This window comes from Arvicanthis niloticus, chromosome X, assembly GCF_011762505.2.
Source record: "Arvicanthis niloticus isolate mArvNil1 chromosome X, mArvNil1.pat.X, whole genome shotgun sequence".
Taxonomy (NCBI): domain Eukaryota; kingdom Metazoa; phylum Chordata; class Mammalia; order Rodentia; family Muridae; genus Arvicanthis; species Arvicanthis niloticus.
Window position 1 is genome coordinate 8772 of NC_047679.1, and position 12251 is coordinate 21022.

The following is a 12251-nucleotide window of genomic DNA, read 5'->3' on the forward strand; positions in this document are numbered from 1 at the left end:
GTGATCAAAGTATATAGATTGTATAAGAAAAATGGATTGACATGTGGACAACTACCAAAACATGAAAAATTGTATCCAAATTCAAAATTCTGAAGAAAGTTTCAGGTGGACAAGGATAAACTCTCTAGTGAAATTGACTGTCATTTTTAAAAAAATCTCTAATCAAATAGAATATTGGCATGGAAAAATCATGAAATTGAACACTTGGTAGAAAACACCTAGCAATAAAAATGAGAAAATAAATGAAAATTCTTTGAAGAAACTACAAACTACATGAAAACTATTTGATTCAATTGAGGAGAAATGCCAAAAAATGTGTGAAGAAATGGAAAATAATTCGAAATTATTAAGAAAGTTTACGTTTGACCAGGACAAGACCTCCTCGGAAATGCATGTGTGTTTTGAAAAAAAATCTCTCATAAACTTGAATATTTGCATTGAAAAAGTTTTTTGATGAAATTGAAGAGTTTGTTGAAAACCTACTGATGAATATTAGGAAAATTAATGCGAATTTGAGGAAAAATACAAAGTAAATGGAAAACATTGCTTAACTTGAAGGCAAATACCAGAAAATGCATGAAAAATTGAAACTTAATGAAAACTTCTTAGACAATTGAAGGTGGTCAAGAAGAGTCTCTCTTATGTAATTGCATGTTAGGTAAGGAAAATACTGATAAAACTAAATCTTTGCAGGGAAGAAGAGTGGATAAAATTAAAGACATGGTTAAAAAAAACTAGAGGTAAATGTTAAAATGAATAGTGAAAATTTGATAAAAATATACAGATTATACGGAAAAACTTGATGAGCTAAATGTAAACAACAAAAAATCAAAAAACTGAATCTTAATTCAATAATTTAAAAGGAAAGTTTGTGTGGGCGAAGGATAAAATCTCTTATGAAATTGATTGTGGTTTTAAAAATTCTAAAAGAATTGAATATTTGCATGAAAAAAAATCAGGAAGTCGAACAATTTTTCAAAACCCATACCCATAAAAATAAAAAAGTAAATGAAAAATTCTTGAAAAACAGCAAATTATATGTAAAAAATTTGATTAAATTAGGACAAATACCGAAAAATGTATGAAAAAATTGAAAAAAAATTCAAAATTCTTTAGAATGTTTACATTGGACACGGACAAATTCTACTATGAAATGAATGTGGTTTTAAGAACAATCTGTAATAAAATTGAATATTTGCATGGAAAAACGCTTGATGAAACAGAGGACTTTATTGAAAAACCTAGCGATGAATAAAAAAATATTAAAGAATATTTCTTGAAAAAAACACAAATTACATGGGAAACTTTGATTCCATTGAGGACAAATAACAAAAAATGTATGAAAAAATTCAACCTTGACTGAATATTATTAAGAAAATTGAAGCTGGATGAGGACAAAATCTCTTAGGAAATTGTGAATTTATGGAAAGTCTCTGATAAATCTGAATATTTGCATGGAAAACATTCGATAAAACTGAAGTCATTATTAAAAATCTAGAAATAAATTTTAACACTTTGAAAACTTGATACAAGTATACAAAGTATAGGGGAAAATTGATTAACTTGATGAAAAAATTGGATCCTGATTTAAAATTCTTAAGAAAGTTCAAGTTGGACAAGGCACAATATCTCCTTTGAAAATTAATGTGATTTCTAAAATAATTTTGAAAAAGTTGAATACTTGATTTGAAACCTGATGAAACTGAAGCCTTTGTTCAAAACAATTAGGATGAATACTTAAACTACAAAAAGTTTTTAAAAAGTCCAATTCTATCAAAAAATTGATTAAATTGAGGACAAACACCATAAAATGTTTGAAAACATTCAATCTTAATTCAAACTTTTTTAAGAAAGTCAATGATGGAAAAAGGGAACATGTCTGATGGAATTGAATGTGATTTAAGGAAAATCTCTGATAAAATGAAATAATTGCATGTAAAATATTTGATATAATTGAAGATAGTGTTAAGAAGCAGGAGGTAAATATTCAGGTCATTAGTGAAAATGTGATCAAAGTATATATGATTGTATAAGAAAAAATGGATTGACATGTGGACAACTACCAAAACATGAAAAAATTGTATCCAAATTCAAAATTCTGAAGAAAGTTTCAGGTGGACAAGGATAAACTCTCTAGTGAAATTGACTGTCATTTTTAAAAAAATCTCTAATTCAAATAGAATATTGGCATGGAAAAATCATGAAATTGAACACTTGGTAGAAACACCTAGCAATAAAAATGAGAAAATAAATGAAAATTCTTTGAAGAACTACAAACTACATGAAAACCTATTTGATTTCAATTGAGGAGAAATGCCAAAAAATGTGTGAAGAAATGGAAAATAATTCGAAATTATAAGAAAGTTTACGTTTGAACCAGGACAAGACCTCCTCGGAAATGCATGTGTGTTTTGAAAAAAAATCTCTCATAAACTTGAATATTTGCATTGAAAAAGTTTTTTTGATGAAATTGAAGAGTTTTGTTGAAAAAACCTACTGATGAATATTAGGAAAATTAATGCGAATTTGAGGAAAAATACAAAGTAAATGGAAAACATTGCTTAACTTGAAGGCAAATACCAGAAAAATGCATGAAAAAATTGAAACTTAATGAAAACTTCTTAGACAATTGAAGGTGGTCAAGAAGAGTCTCTCTTATGTAATTGCATGTTAGGTAAGGAAAATACTGATAAAACTAAATCTTTGCAGGGAAGAAGAGTGGATAAAATTAAAGACCATGGTTAAAAAAAACTAGAGGTAAATGTTAAAATGAATAGTGAAAATTGATAAAAATATACAGATTATACGGAAAAACTTGATGAGCTAAATGTAAACAACAAAAAATCAAAAAACTGAATCTTAATTCAATAATTTAAAGAAAGTTTGTGTGGGCGAAGGATAAAATCTCTTATGAAATTGATTGTGGTTTTAAAAATTCTAAAGAATTGAATATTTGCATGAAAAAAAAATCAGGAAGTCGAACGATTTTTCAAAACCCATACCCATAAAAATAAAAAAGTAAATGAAAAATTCTTGAAAACAGCCAAATTATATGTAAAAAATTTGATTAAATTAGACAAATACCGAAAAATGTATGAAAAAAATTGAAAAAAATTCAAAATTCTTTAGAATGTTTACATTGGACACGGACAAATTCTACTATGAAATGAATGTGGTTTTAAGAACAATCTGTAATAAAATTGAATATTTGCATGGAAAAACGCTTGATGAAACAGAGGACTTTATTGAAAAACCTAGCGATGAATAAAAAATATTAAAGAATATTTCTTGAAAAAACACAAATTACATGGGAAACTTTGATTCCATTGAGGACAAATAACAAAAAAATGGTATGAAAAAAATTCAACCTTGACTGAATATTATTAAGAAAATTGAAGCTGGATGAGGACAAAAATCTCTTAGGAAATTGTGATTTATGGAAAGTCTCTGATAAATCTGAATATTTGCATGGAAAACATTCGATAAAACTGAAGTCATTATTAAAAATCTAGAAATAAATTTTAACACTTTGAAAACTTGATACAAGTATACAAAGTATAGGGGAAAATTGATTAACTTGATGAAAAAATTGGATCCTGATTAAAATTCTTAAGAAAGTTCAAGTTGGACAAGCACAATATCTCCTTTGAAATTAATGTGATTTCTAAAAATAATTTTAAAAAGTTGAATACTTGATTTGAAACCTGATGAAACTGAAGCCTTTGTTCAAAACAATTAGTGATGAATAATTAGAAAACTTAACAAAAAAGTTTTTAAAAAGTCCAATTCTATCAAAAAATTGATTAAATTGAGGACAAACACCATAAAATGTTTGAAAACATTCAATCTTAATTCAAACTTTTTAAGAAAGTCAATGATGGAAAAAGGGAACATGTCTGATGGAATTGAATGTGATTTAAGGAAAATCTCTGATAAAATGAATAATTGCATGTAAAATATTTGATATAATTGAAGATAGTGTTAAGAAGCAGGAGGTAAATATTCAGGTCATTAGTGAAAATGTGATCAAAGTATATAGATTGTATAAGAAAAATGGATTGACATGTGGACAACTACCAAAACATGAAAAAATTGTATCCAAATTCAAAATTCTGAAGAATGTTTCAGGTGGACAAGGATAAACTCTCTAGTGAAATTGACTGTCATTTTTAAAAAAATCTCTAATCAAATAGAATATTGGCATGGAAAAATCATGAAATTGAACACTTGGTAGAAACACCTAGCAATAAAAATGAGAAAATAAATGAAAATTCTTGAAGAACTACAAACTACATGAAAACTATTTGATTCAATTGAGGAGAAATGCCAAAAACTGTGTGAAGAAAATGGAAAATAATTCGAAATTATTAAGAAAGTTTACGTTTGACCAGGACAAGACCTCCTCGGAAATGCATGTGTGTTTTGAAAAAAATCTCTCATAAACTTGAATATTTGCATTGAAAAAGTTTTTTGATGAAATTGAAGAGTTTGTTTGAAAAACCTACTGATGAATATTAGGAAAATTAATGCGAATTTGAGGAAAAATACAAAGTAAATGGAAAACATTGCTTAACTTGAAGGCAAATACCCAGAAAATGCATGAAAAAAATTGAAACTTAATGAAAACTTCTTAAGACAATTGAAAGGTGGTCAAGAAGAGTCTCTCTTATGTAATTGCATGTTAGGTAAGGAAAATACTGATAAAACTAAATCTTTGCAGGGAAGGAAGAGTGGGAATAAAATTAAAGACATGGTTAAAAAAAACTAGAGGTAAATGTTAAAATGAATAGTGAAAATTTGATAAAAATATACAGATTTATACGGAAAAACTTGATGAGCTAAATGTAAACAACAAAAAATCAAAAAACTGAATCTTAATTCAATAATTTAAAGAAAGTTTGTGTGGGCGAAGGATAAAATCTCTTATGAAAATTGATTGTGGTTTTAAAAATTCTAAAAGAATTGAATATTTGCCATGAAAAAAAATCAGGAAGTCGAACAATTTTTCAAAACCCATACCCATAAAAATAAAAAAGTAAATGAAAAATTCTTGAAAAACAGCAAATTATATGTAAAAAATTTGATTAAATTAGGACAAATACCGAAAATGTATGAAAAAAATTGAAAAAAATTCAAAATTCTTTAGAATGTTTACATTGGACACGGACAAATTCTACTATGAAATGAATGTGGTTTTAAGAACAATCTGTAATAAAAATTGAATATTTGCATGGAAAAACGCTTGATGAAACAGAGGACTTTATTGAAAAACCTAGCGATGAATAAAAAAATATTAAAGAATATTTCTTGAAAAAACACAAATTACATGGGAAACTTTGATTCCATTGAGGACAAATAACAAAAAATGTATGAAAAAATTCAACCTTGACTGAATATTATTAAGAAAATTGAAGCTGGATGAGGACAAAATCTCTTAGGAAATTGTGATTTATGGAAAGTCTCTGATAAATCTGAATATTTGCATGGAAAACATTCGATAAAACTGAAGTCATTATTAAAAATCTAGAAATAAATTTTAACACTTTGAAAACTTGATACAAGTATACAAAGTATAGGGGAAAATTGATTAACTTGATGAAAAAATTGGATCCTGATTTAAAATTCTTAAGAAAGTTCAAGTTGGACAAGCACAATATCTCCTTTGAAATTAATGTGATTTCTAAAAATAATTTTAAAAAGTTGAATACTTGATTTGAAACCTGATGAAACTGAAGCCTTTGTTCAAAACAATTAGTGATGAATAATTAGAAACTTAACAAAAAAGTTTTTAAAAAGTCCAATTCTATCAAAAATTGATTAAATTGAGGACAAAACACCATAAAATGTTTGAAAACATTCAATCTTAATTCAAACTTTTTAAGAAAGTCAATGATGGAAAAAGGGAACATGTCTGATGGAATTGAATGTGATTTAAGGAAAATCTCTGATAAAATGAATAATTGCATGTAAAATATTTGATATAATTGAAGATAGTGTTAAGAAGCAGGAGGTAAATATTCAGGTCATTAGTGAAAATGTGATCAAAGTATATAGATTGTATAAGAAAAATGGATTGACATGTGGACAACTACCCAAAACATGAAAAAATTGTATCCAAATTCAAAATTCTGAAGAATGTTTCAGGTGGACAAGGATAAACTCTCTAGTGAAATTGACTGTCATTTTTAAAAAAATCTCTAATCAAATAGAATATTGGCATGGAAAAATCATGAAATTGAACACTTGGTAGAAACACCTAGCAATAAAAATGAGAAAATAAATGAAAATTCTTTGAAGAACTACAAACTACATGAAAACTATTTGATTCAATTGAGGAGAAATGCCAAAAATGTGTGAAGAAATGGAAAAATAATTCGAAATTATTAAGAAAGTTTACGTTTGACCAGGACAAGACCTCCTCGGAAATGCAGTGTGTTTTGAAAAAAAATCTCTCATAAACTTGAATATTTGCATTGAAAAAGTTTTTTGATGAAATTGAAGAGTTTGTTGAAAAACCTACTGATGAATATTAGGAAAATTAATGCGAATTGAGGAAAAATACAAAGTAAATGGAAAACATTGCTTAACTTGAAGGCAAATACCAGAAAATGCATGAAAAAATTGAAACTTAATGAAAACTTCTTAAGACAATTGAAGGTGGTCAAGAAGAGTCTCTCTTATGTAATTGCATGTTAGGTAAGGAAAATACTGATAAAACTAAATCTTTGCAGGGAAGAAGAGTGGATAAAATTAAAGACATGGTTAAAAAAAACTAGAGGTAAATGTTAAAATGAATAGTGAAAATTTGATAAAAATATACAGATTATACGGAAAAACTTGATGAGCTAAATGTAAACAACAAAAAATCAAAAAAACTGAATCTTAATTCAATAATTTAAAGAAAGTTTGTGTGGGCGAAGGATAAAATCTCTTATGAAATTGATTGTGGTTTTAAAAATTCTAAAAGAATTGAATATTTGCATGAAAAAAAATCAGGAAGTCGAACAATTTTTCAAAACCATACCCATAAAATAAAAAAGTAAATGAAAAAATTCTTGAAAAACAGCAAATTATATGTAAAAAAATTTGATTAAATTAGGACAAATACCGAAAAATGTATGAAAAATTGAAAAAAATTCAAAATTCTTTAGAATGTTTACATTGGACACGGACAAATTCTACTATGAAATGAATGTGGTTTTAAGAACAATCTGTAATAAAATTGAATATTTGCATGGAAAAACGCTTGATGAAACAGAGGACTTTATTGAAAAACCTAGCGATGAATAAAAAATATTAAAGAATATTTCTTGAAAAAACACAAATTACATGGGAAACTTTGATTCCATTGAGGACAAATAACAAAAAATGTATGAAAAAATTCAACCTTGACTGAATATTATTAAGAAAATTGAAGCTGGATGAGGACAAAATCTCTTAGGAAATTGTGATTTATGGAAAGTCTCTGATAAATCTGAATATTTGCATGGAAAACATTCGATAAAACTGAAGTCATTATTAAAAATCTAGAAATAAATTTTAACACTTTGAAAACTTGATACAAGTATACAAAGTATAGGGGAAAATTGATTAACTTGATGAAAAAATTGGATCCTGATTTAAAATTCTTAAGAAAGTTCAAGTTGGACAAGCACAATATCTCCTTTGAAATTAATGTGATTTCTAAAAATAATTTTAAAAAGTTGAATACTTGATTTGAAACCTGATGAAACTGAAGCCTTTGTTCAAAACAATTAGTGATGAATAATTAGAAACTTAACAAAAAAGTTTTTAAAAAGTCCAATTCTATCAAAAAATTGATTAAATTGAGGACAAACACCATAAAATGTTTGAAAACATTCAATCTTAATTCAAACTTTTTAAGAAAGTCAATGATGGAAAAAGGGAACATGTCTGATGGAATTGAATGTGATTTAAGGAAAATCTCTGATAAAATGAATAATTGCATGTAAAATATTTGATATAATTGAAGATAGTGTTAAGAAGCAGGAGGTAAATATTCAGGTCATTAGTGAAAATGTGATCAAAGTATATAGATTGTATAAGAAAAATGGATTGACATGTGGACAACTACCAAAACATGAAAAAATTGTATCCAAATTCAAAATTCTGAAGAATGTTTCAGGTGGACAAGGATAAACTCTCTAGTGAAATTGACTGTCATTTTTAAAAAATCTCTAATCAAATAGAATATTGGCATGGAAAAATCATGAAATTGAACACTTGGTAGAAACACCTAGCAATAAAAATGAGAAAATAAATGAAAATTCTTTGAAGAACTACAAACTACATGAAAACTATTTGATTCAATTGAGGAGAAATGCCAAAAAATGTGTGAAGAAATGGAAATAATTCGAAATTATTAAGAAAGTTTACGTTTGACCAGGACAAGACCTCCTCGGAAATGCATGTGTGTTTTGAAAAAAAATCTCTCATAAACTTGAATATTTGCATTGAAAAGTTTTTTGATGAAATTGAAGAGTTTGTTGAAAAACCTACTGATGAATATTAGGAAAATTAATGCGAATTTGAGGAAAAATACAAAGTAAATGGAAAACATTGCTTAACTTGAAGGCAAATACCAGAAAATGCATGAAAAAATTGAAACTTAATGAAAACTTCTTAAGACAATTGAAGGTGGTCAAGAAGAGTCTCTCTTATGTAATTGCATGTTAGGTAAGGAAAATACTGATAAAACTAAATCTTTGCAGGGAAGAAGAGTGGATAAAATTAAAGACATGGTTAAAAAAAACTAGAGGTAAATGTTAAAATGAATAGTGAAAATTTGATAAAATATACAGATTATACGGAAAAAACTTGATGAGCTAAATGTAAACAACAAAAAATCAAAAAAACTGAATCTTAATTCAATAATTTAAAGAAAGTTTGTGTGGGCGAAGGATAAAATCTCTTATGAAATTGATTGTGGTTTTAAAAATTCTAAAAGAATTGAATATTTGCATGAAAAAAAAATCAGGAAGTCGAACAATTTTTCAAAACCCATACCCATAAAAATAAAAAAGTAAATGAAAAATTCTTGAAAAACAGCAAATTATATGTAAAAAATTTGATTAAATTAGGACAAATACCGAAAAATGTATGAAAAAATTGAAAAAAATTCAAAATTCTTTAGAATGTTTACATTGGACACGGACAAATTCTACTATGAAATGAATGTGGTTTTAAGAAACAATCTGTAATAAAATTGAATATTTGCATGGAAAAAAAACGCTTGATGAAACAGAGGACTTTATTGAAAAACCTAGCGATGAATAAAAAAATATTAAAGAATATTTCTTGAAAAAACACAAATTACATGGGAAACTTTGATTCCATTGAGGACAAATAACAAAAAATGTATGAAAAAATTCAACCTTGACTGAATATTATTAAGAAAATTGAAGCTGGATGAGGACAAAATCTCTTAGGAAATTGTGATTTATGGAAAGTCTCTGATAAATCTGAATATTTGCATGGAAAACATTCGATAAAACTGAAGTCATTATTAAAATCTAGAAATAAATTTTAACACTTTGGAAAACTTGATACAAGTATACAAAGTATAGGGGAAAATTGATTAACTTGATGAAAAATTGGATCCTGATTTAAAATTCTTAAGAAAGTTCAAGTTGGACAAGCACAATATCTCCTTTGAAATTAATGTGATTTCTAAAAATAATTTTAAAAAGTTGAATACTTGATTTGAAACCTGATGAAACTGAAGCCTTTGTTCAAAACAATTAGTGATGAATAATTAGAAACTTAACAAAAAAGTTTTTAAAAAGTCCAATTCTATCAAAAAATTGATTAAATTGAGGACAAACACCATAAAATGTTTGAAAACATTCAATCTTAATTCAACTTTTTAAGAAAGTCAATGATGGAAAAAGGGAACATGTCTGATGGAATTGAATGTGATTTAAGGAAAATCTCTGATAAAATGAATAATTGCATGTAAAATATTTGATATAATTGAAGATAGTGTTAAGAAGCAGGAGGTAAATATTCAGGTCATTAGTGAAAATGTGATCAAAGTATATAGATTGTATAAGAAAAATGGATTGACATGTGGACAACTACCAAAACATGAAAAAATTGTATCCAAATTCAAAATTCTGAAGAATGTTTCAGGTGGACAAGGATAAACTCTCTAGTGAAATTGACTGTCATTTTTATAAAAAATCTCTAATCAAATAGAATATTGGCATGGAAAAATCATGAAATTGAACACTTGGTAGAAACACCTAGCAATAAAAATGAGAAAATAAATGAAAATTCTTTGAAGAACTACAAAACTACATGAAAACTATTTGATTCAATTGAGGAGAAATGCCAAAAAATGTGTGAAGAAATGGAAAATAATTCGAAATTATTAAGAAAGTTTACGTTTGACCAGGACAAGACCTCCTCGGAAATGCATGTGTGTTTTGAAAAAAAATCTCTCATAAACTTGAATATTTGCATTGAAAAAGTTTTTTGATGAAATTGAAGAGTTTGTTGAAAAACCTACTGATGAATATTAGGAAAATTAATGCGAATTTGAGGAAAAATACAAAGTAAATGGAAAACATTGCTTAACTTGAAGGCAAATACCAGAAAATGCATGAAAAATTGAAACTTAATGAAAACTTCTTAAGACAATTGAAGGTGGTCAAGAAGAGTCTCTCTTATGTAATTGCATGTTAGGTAAGGAAAAATACTGATAAAACTAAATCTTTGCAGGGAAGAAGAGTGGATAAATTAAAGACATGGTTAAAAAAAACTAGAGGTAAATGTTAAAATGAATAGTGAAAATTTGATAAAAATATACAGATTATACGGAAAAACTTGATGAGCTAAATGTAAACAACAAAAAATCAAAAAACTGAATCTTAATTCAATAATTTAAAGAAAGTTTGTGTGGGCGAAGGATAAAATCTCTTATGAAATTGATTGTGGTTTTAAAAATTCTAAAAGAATTGAATATTTGCATGAAAAAAAATCAGGAAGTCGAACGATTTTTCAAAACCCATACCCATAAAAATAAAAAAGTAAATGAAAAATTCTTGAAAAACAGCAAATTATATGTAAAAAAATTTGATTAAATTAGGACAAATACCGAAAAATGTATGAAAAAATTGAAAAAAATTCAAAATTCTTTAGAATGTTTACATTGGACACGGACAAATTCTACTATGAAATGAATGTGGTTTTAAGAACAATCTGTAATAAAATTGAATATTTGCATGGAAAAACGCTTGATGAAACAGAGGACTTTATTGAAAAACCTAGCGATGAATAAAAAAATATTAAAGAATATTTCTTGAAAAAACACAAATTACATGGGAAACTTTGATTCCATTGAGGACAAATAACAAAAAATGTATGAAAAAATTCAACCTTGACTGAATATTATTAAGAAAATTGAAGCTGGATGAGGACAAAATCTCTTAGGAAATTGTGATTTATGGAAAGTCTCTGATAAATCTGAATATTTGCATGGAAAACATTCGATAAAACTGAAGTCATTATTAAAAATCTAGAAATAAATTTTAACACTTTGAAAACTTGATACAAGTATACAAAGTATAGGGGAAAATTGATTAACTTGATGAAAAAATTGGATCCTGATTTAAAATTCTTAAGAAAGTTCAAGTTGGACAAGCACAATATCTCCTTTGAAATTAATGTGATTTCTAAAAATAATTTTAAAAAGTTGAATACTTGATTTGAAACCTGATGAAACTGAAGCCTTTGTTCAAAACAATTAGTGATGAATAATTAGAAACTTAACAAAAAAGTTTTTAAAAAGTCCAATTCTATCAAAAAATTGATTAAATTGAGGACAAACACCATAAAATGTTTGAAAACATTCAATCTTAATTCAAACTTTTTAAGAAAGTCAATGATGGAAAAAGGGAACATGTCTGATGGAATTGAATGTGATTTAAGGAAAATCTCTGATAAAATGAATAATTGCATGTAAAATATTTGATATAATTGAAGATAGTGTTAAGAAGCAGGAGGTAAATATTCAGGTCATTAGTGAAAATGTGATCAAAGTATATAGATTGTATAAGAAAAATGGATTGACATGTGGACAACTACCAAAACATGAAAAAATTGTATCCAAATTCAAAATTCTGAAGAATGTTTCAGGTGGACAAGGATAAACTCTCTAGTGAAATTGACTGTCATTTTTTAAAAAATCTCTAATCAAATAGAATATTGGCATGGAAAAATCATGAAAT